General features: G+C 34.7%; 1 non-coding gene across 1 annotated transcript; it reads right to left on the bottom strand.

Annotated features, from left to right (window-relative positions):
• Positions 1-3177: 3177 nt before the first annotated feature.
• On the bottom strand, positions 3178-3249 carry Trnap-agg (transfer RNA proline (anticodon AGG)). Its single transcript has one exon. It is a non-coding gene; the product is annotated as a tRNA-Pro (tRNA).
• Between the last annotated feature and the right edge of the window lie 4982 nt (positions 3250-8231).

Raw genomic sequence — 8231 nt, 5'->3', positions numbered from 1 at the left:
TAGCGTTTATATTTTTATATGTTTACAAATTTGAGTGAAATCAATTATTTACTACTGATGTATCAACAAATCTACATAAAAACAAGATTCTAATTTATTTAGTATCCAGCATTTAGCCAAATAAAAATATTTTGCCTAGATATTCTAATTTCATATATCAATTTGAGAAATTTGTAAAAATAGATTACAAGTATTTATGAAATTACTAAGGAAAGTTCTAAAATTCCATTTTTTTTAAGCTTATTAAAAATTCGTTAAAATGCTCGCATTTTACAAGTTGGAAAAAATAAACAAAAAACATCTTTAACTTTTTTTTTTGCAGAAGTCAAAATAACTTGCTATCTTAGGGAAAGTTAATCATCGATTTAAAACCTTTATTTTTAAATTATGAAGAGAAATCACCGTGAATTTGTTTTATGAAATTAATTTGCGGCTTTATCGGTGAGGGTTAAAGAGTTGAAGTGAAAGACGGATAGAATATCAGAAGAAAATTCTAAGGTGGTGAAAAGAGCAAAGAGCATTTGAAATAGAAGCTTGACCACATACTAAATTCTTTGTCCCACACCAATTAACTGTATTGAAGAAGTAGTACCCAATAGAGAAGGCACTACGTTTTTCGATACAGTTAATTATGGATGGTTCGACCGCCATGTGAATGCACATGTGTCGAACGGACAAAAAATTTAGCATGTGGTTGCTCTGTTAAGTCTTCTATTGTGCGTTATCGTTCGATCGATGGCTAGGTAGATTTCTTATTTTCGTTTTGTGCGCAAGTTTCAACTGGATTGAGTTGTCGCCTACGGTCAACGGTCAGAAATCTTGGCCTAACTATTTTCGATTATTTTTAAAATTTTGGTAATGTTTTATAGTTTTGTTTAAAAGAAGGGCAGATTTTCAATCTATTTTAAAAATGTATTTAAAAAAGCTGATAAAAAAATCTAACTGAAACTTTGAATTCAAGCACCCATTGTGGCCTTCTGTAATTTCTTGAAACCCTTTTGAATGTGGAGTTGAGCATTTAGAAGAACAAGTAGGGAAATAAGGACAGGACAAGCACCTTAAGCTTGCGAATGATTTAAAAAAAAACTAAGTAACAACTTGAGACTTACTTGATTCAAATTATTTTCAAATACCTGTTGAGATCAAGTAGTTTGTTGTTCTGCGTTAAATTCATTTCCTGAAATTGTTGTTTGTAAAATTTTTTCATAGGGCGGAGGGGTTGTTTGGTGTTAAACCCCGAAATTCGATGGTGTTATTTTTCAATTTTTCCCATACATTAATTGTCATCCTACCCTATAATGTTGCCGTAAGACATAATTCAACGTCAAAATAATTTTACATTTCTATTCAGCGCACCATATTGTTTAAAATCAGCTCGGAAATTCTTGGTCTCGCAAAAATAGGTAAATAAGCAGATCTATGAAATTAATTCACAGTTCACATTTATTATTTTACTTGGTCTCGAAAATTTTCCTTGACATCCCTTGACAGTCGGCTAATGAAATGCAATTCAATTCAACTCTTAACAACGACAACAACACTTCACTCGCGAATCCTCCAAAGGTGTTACTAGCTCTCAGCCTTTCGATTCTGATATTTTTGCCTTCCTTCCAAATGCAGACAGAGACGATATGGCCACGTCTCCAATAACAAACCGTCCTCCAACCTTCGATTTCTTCCCTCCCTGCAGTCAGTTCTAGGAAGAAAAGTCCTAGACTCTAGATTTTGGTGAAATCGAACGTTGGCCACTTCTTTCAAGTGGACCGAATAATCTCGAGTCGAGCCTCGTTCGACCCACGGAAAATCTCTTCCCCGGAATCCGGTAATCTGGTAATCGAATATCCGGAAATGGACCGTGCCCGCCGTTTCGTTTCCAAGCTGACTCTACTTAGAACTTCAGAAGTGGAAAATGAATTGGATTGCAGCAGCTTCAGCCACTAATCGAAATCCCTGCCACGGTCAGGGAATTAATTAATTAGTGTAATTTCATTACCACACCCATTCGGTTCGTTGTTTCAATTGGATATTTGACCTTCTGCCGCAAAGGATTTTCTACCCGAAGACTCAAATCGGAAGCAGCTGGATCGAGCCTATCCTACGCCAGAAGAAGAAGCTCTCTGTAAGAAGGATTTATGTACCAGCTTCCTGGCGGCTCATAAATTCCGCGACTAATAAGTCAGTCGAATGTCGGATTTAAGCGAAGGGGGGCCAAATCTTCCGGCGCGGGCGGAGGATGGTTTTGAGATTTCTGGAACCTTTCCCGGAAGAGCCCGACGAAATGAGCACCGGAGGAGATTGCAAATCATGTGCGGTAGCCATAATGGCCCTCTTAGACGTGGATTGTCACGTGATGTACGCAGTATTTCGGCGGGTTTGTTTGCGTTTGGCCTGGCGCGGTTGAAGAACTTGACGCTTGAAGCTGCCGGCCTACCGGAATTGGAATTTGGTGACCGAAATGCGGACATCATTCGTCCTCGTCGCCGTTGGAGCAAATCCCCTCGAAAGCAATGATGACGACGTGTTTGTTTCTCCATACGTTACTCTTGGTTTATGATGCGTGGACAGGGATGCCAGCTTTGATTGGGATCTGAATCAGAAATATGAACCAAGAATTGAGAGTTCAGAAAGCGGAATTCGGTAATCTGGCAACCCGGAAGGCGACCGGCGTCTCTGGCTGAGGAAGGTAATTCTCCGGCGGGGTTGTTCTCCATCTGCGGGTTTTAATCCGCCGTCCGAATGTGTTTTGCTTGCTTAGAAATGCGGTGTTTAGACGGTACGAAATGACGAATGGCTGGGAAAGGTACATACACGGGGATATGTATGTACGTAACGTATGTAGCTCATTCGAGGACTCTTTGCTCTTTAGATGTTTCACATTCGCCTAAAACAAGAATCAATAACGCAATCCGAGCTCCCGCTTGACAGACGCACAAACAAACATGCCAGTTTAAGCCTTTCGTTCAGAGGATCTAGCAATGTCCCAACTTTCCTCGCCTGAAGATGTTTGGGGAATTCTCAAAAAATGATTTTTCGAGTTTCGGGTGAAACCGATCCAATAAGATAGCTACACTGGTGTAAGTTTTCAACTAGAGTTAAAAAAAAAAAGAACTCCCCTGTGATGACAGTTAAACGTGACTTGGACTCAGCAATCATATAATTTAAAAAAAAGTATCGGGCGGGCTCGTCCGGGATTTGAACCCGGGACCTCTCGCACCCTAAGCGAAAATCATACCCCTAGACCAACGAGCCCTCGGTGAAAATCGGGCAGTTTTTCACCACAAGCATCGGCTCACTACGAAGCGCTCCTATTGGTTAGAAAGTCATCAAAGTGCTTCTGGCTTCGAGTAGAAATCAAATGAACATCTTTAAGCTTAATATCTGATGCCCTTTTTTATGAATATTGACGGGAAATGGAAGTTTTGTTGATAATGTTTAGTTGGATTTGAAAAGAAAAGCTAAGCATAGTTGAAGATACGCTCGTGAGCAAGCGAATTGAACATTTTAAAAACACAAAAAACTTCAGCTAGTGCTCTTGAACGAAATATTTGAAATAAGAGCAAAATGACAATTCCATCAAGCCTGTGTCAAGTTGTAAATGGTAAGAAAAATACGAAAATAGATGAAAACGAGAACACACAAAAATATGTAGCATGTTTACAACTTTATCATTTTGAAATTCCCGGATTTTTCCCGGTTTTCCCGGTTATGCATTCATGGTTTGTTCAAGGCGTTGATGGTCTAATTTCGTCAAATATATTAAAATTTTCAACTAATTCTATTGATTTTGCTGCTTTATCTCACCTATATCATTGAACATTTAGAGGAACTTGATTCTATTTTGTGGCTTTCATCACATTTTCTAAAAATTAATAAGAAAACATCCTAAACAAAATAGTTATGTAACAATATTGATTCAGAACTTAAGCCCAAATCTCAAAAACTAATCCCAAGTTTAGAATTCTGTCACAGATTTTCAAAATTTTCTCACTTGTTGATGTTGTTAAATGTTTATTTAAAGAGGGTTTTAGCCTTCAACTGCTACCATCACTTGTTAATAGAAATCAGTTTAGAATATTAAATTTTGAACGAGATTTAAAGATTTAAATCCAAATCTAGTTTAGGATTCTTGATTTTCACTTTAAAACATCCAGAGAAATCAGAAATAAAAGTTGTTTTGAATTCATGGTTCAAATTTGGTTATACATTTCATTCAAAATTTATGAAATTATGAAAATTATGATAAAGTTTTCCGTAAATAAAAAAAAGAAAACTAGAAACCGTCCTGAGTTTTTGTTTCATATTTAGATTCGAAGATCTTAAACTTAATTTTTATGCAAAATTTAAAGATAACGAAGCCTTAAATTGGCGATACAGAATCGAAAACTCAGAATCAGATTCATTGAACGAATCCCATATATTTCTTGTAATTCACAAGTCGAATTAAAAATGAATTCAAAATGGTACCCAAAACATCAGAATTTGAATAAAAGATTCATGAAATAAAATTCCCTTTTTGGCATATTCCAAATTCAAATTTAGCTCGTAAATGAGTTGCACAAACAAGATAAGAAATTCAAATAGCAAAGGATTGTGGACTTATAACATATACAGACCCCGTTCGATTTTGGCAACGCACCCGTACATTTTGTGTTGCCAACATCGAATGTTACCAAAATCGAAAGGTTTTTTTTCTCATCTTGTTTTTCAGTTATTTTTACAAAATAACTCTTATCAAAAACGTTGTTTTTAGCCAATTTCCGAGCATTTGTATTTTTTAATTCTTTCATCATGCTTTTGATGCATTTTGCACTTTTGCACTTGTTTTGTTTATAATGTTTGTTTTCTTTTGTCATATTTGCTGTTTTTTGTCATTCTTCATCATTTTTTAGTTGTTTTTGTCAGTCTTTTGTTTGAATTTGTTTTCTAACTTTTTGAATTTTTCATCTCCTAGACTTACCAGATTATTTAAAAAAAAACGGTGCAAATTACAAAAAAAAGGCAGGACATCGCCGAAAAAAGCAGACATTTTTGAAACTTTTAAAACCCCAATTTTTATGACCATTTCTATATATTCTTTCTGCTAAAATAGTTCGAATAAAGTGATAAAATATGAATAAATGAAATTTGTTTGAAAAATTGAATTCTCATGAAAACTTCCATCTTTGTAAACTGCAATCACTTAAGTCGAAAATGTTGTAGTTCAGTGTAATTCAAAATCCGAAATTTGAAGAAAGTTTTTATATTTTTGAACAACCGTTTTTAATCATCTACTAAGTTTATTTACTTTAACTTGTCCATTCATTCATTGTTTGATAAAAAAAATTTTTTTTTGCTCGGTAGTCCTGTTCTATTTTATTCGGAATTTGACTTTTTCCTCAAGCTTTACATTCAATGGATTCTGCTGAAATTCCGGAGAATAATTTTTAGCCTTCATCATTTTGAAGCATCTTACAGAACATTTTTTTCAAAAAAAAAAAAACAACTCTCGAACGCTTAACTAATTTGTTATGGTGATGCTAAGATAAGCTTGCCAGATTGCCCGATATTACCCGGATTTGACACACAATTTAGGAAAAGTTCTGTCCGGCTCGGTTTCCCGGATTTCACAGAAAAAGCCTTGATTTTTCACAAATTTATTCATTTTATTTCCAAAACTGAACAAAAAAGCTTAAATTGAGTTATTATATTTTTTATGTCAGCATCCAAAAACGATTTTTTTAAAACAAAATAAATCTAAATAATCATAAACAGTTTTTCGGAAGCCTAAAATACAATCTAAAATCTGCTGATGAGTTTTGAAGGTAAAAATATATATTCAAGTGTATTCTTTTTTATTTTTATTGAGTAAATCCGTGGTTTTTAACAAATTAGCCAGGATATTGCCCGGATTTTGGATTGAAAATTTTGAAATCAGAAGCCCGGATTTTTCCAGGTTTCAAAATAGAATTGCCCGGATTCGCCCGGGCCGCATATGTCTGGAAAATATTCTGGCAACCTTAAATGCTTAAAAATAAACAAGCTATTTAATTTTGTCTTATATAAACTTAAAAAAAAATGCTGCTAAATTTGAGAAAAAAAAACCAAAAAACCATTATATTTGAATAATTTTCTGTGTTGAACCAATGAATTTCAATTGAGGCTAAATTTAGGTTTTTCCAGTGTAAGTTAGTGAAACTTCATAAAAGTGTTACCTATTAAATTTTTACAGCTTTATCTGTAAATGTCATGTTCTTTCAGTAAGAATATTTCTTGTTTTGAAAATCGTATTAGAAGATTAGAAAAAAATTACAGGAGTGGAAATTGATCGACGTGTGTTACTGAACGGGGCTACTGAACGGGCAGCACTGAACGCACTCAAGTTGATGACAGTTTTCGAACAGGGAAAAGAGCGAGAGAAAAGAAATCGGTTTATTCAGCGGGAAAGTCGTAGGACGAAAGTAAACAATAACAAAACAACAATAAATTCGCGTTAGGTGTGAAGTTGTTTGAAGCAGAAGAATCTAACTTTGTAAAGATTCGTCCTAAAAGAACGAGCTTAGGTTTAAAGTGCGAACTAGTTGCAATAGTACGGAAGTTAAGTGAGGTCGCTTGAGCAAAGGTAGGAGTATTATCAGTGTTCTAAGTGCGGTTTGAATAATTTGGAACCTCTTAATTTAGGGCAATATTGCGGATACGCGCTGGTTTAGGAGACACCCTAACTAAGTACAACCAGTTGAGTAGAGGTGAGAAATTTCATTGAGAAAAGTTAAAAACGTTAATTAATTAAGCAATGTTAAAGGTGGCTAGCGGAAGGCAGCTAATACGAATCGAGACAGCAGGAAGCGAATAGGAGAAGTTATTAAACGTAAGATAAAGAAACCTTGAATTTAGTATTTTCATCAACATTATGTTTCTGTCGTAGGTTTTTAAAACGCACCGAACTTTGAACGAATAAAGGAGTGTTACAAATTCGGAAACAACCTTTTCCTTTGCTACGCGCCACGCAAGTAACAAAAATAATAACGTGAGATTTTTTAAGTAGCTTTTAAACTATTTTGAAGTGGTAGAATCGGAGAAGGTTGGTTCTACCACAAACGTTTCTCTCCGAAAAAAAACGGGACATTTTGGGAAAAAAGCGAAACGGCTGGACATTCTCTTAAAAATAGGTACGGATGGCAACCCTACACTAACCTTCTATCTTTCTTAGAAATAAATGTTATAATCACTTTAATGAAAGTTCTCAATATGTTGAAAGATGCAATATATAAATTCCAAAAAAGCCTATCTAATTTGTATGGAAATTGACTATATGCTCAACAGACGGCAGTCTTTGACATTGAATCGGTAATTAAAATTTGAATCAGCGAAAAAAGATCTTCCATAGATCGATCCAAGATCGACCAATACTAAATTCAATACATTGTACATTATTCATCAATGATTGCTTAAACTTAGATTATTGGAAAAAAATCTATGGTTCGACCAGTATAAATCTGTAATATTGTGATTTGAACTGGAAAAATCAGTTCAAGGTTACTTTTAAAGGTCCAAAACAAAAATTAATAGAAATAAATCAACGGCGATTAACTCTTAATCAAAAATGAAAAAAAAATGTTCGTTACGGAAATTTCATACAAAACTAGCTGACCCGGTAAACTTCGTTTTACCTTCTAAAGTATAAATCGTAATAAATGTTTAATTTCATCTACACGTCCTTAACTGCATTGTGCTCGCCAATAGATTCTAATGGAAATCGTAACAAATAAAGTTTAATTTGTATTAGGACCCCATATCATCAAAAGTGAGATCCTTGAAACTATTATACAAACCATCTCTGACCCAAAAAACCCTCGGATACCAAATTTTACTTCATTCCGACCGACCATTCATACGTGATGTTATCACAAAGAAAACGCCTCCATTTTTATATATATAAGATTTGATCAAATCCTTCTACGTACTTTCCATAAAAAGGGAAGAGAAAAGCTGAAAAATAAATACACGAAAATCATTTTTACCAAGGCACATCAGCGGAGTTTAAATCTTATCTCACAATTTCAAAAAATGGATGCGAATATATTTCGCTGAATCAAGTTGAAGATTTGGAATTTCTTAAAAGGTGTGAATAATCCTGAAAAAAAACCGGGCCTTTTTCCTCGATATCCGAGCAACCGGACCGGACATAGCATTTCTCATTTTTAATTTGAAAATCTGAGCCCGGTAAAAATCGGGAAATATCGAATACTAATTTG

The sequence above is a fragment of the Uranotaenia lowii genome, unplaced genomic scaffold, assembly GCF_029784155.1.
Source record: "Uranotaenia lowii strain MFRU-FL unplaced genomic scaffold, ASM2978415v1 HiC_scaffold_141, whole genome shotgun sequence".
Lineage (NCBI taxonomy): Eukaryota > Metazoa > Arthropoda > Insecta > Diptera > Culicidae > Uranotaenia > Uranotaenia lowii.
Note: the sequence above shows the minus strand (reverse complement) of the source record. Positions and strands in the feature narration are given on the sequence as shown.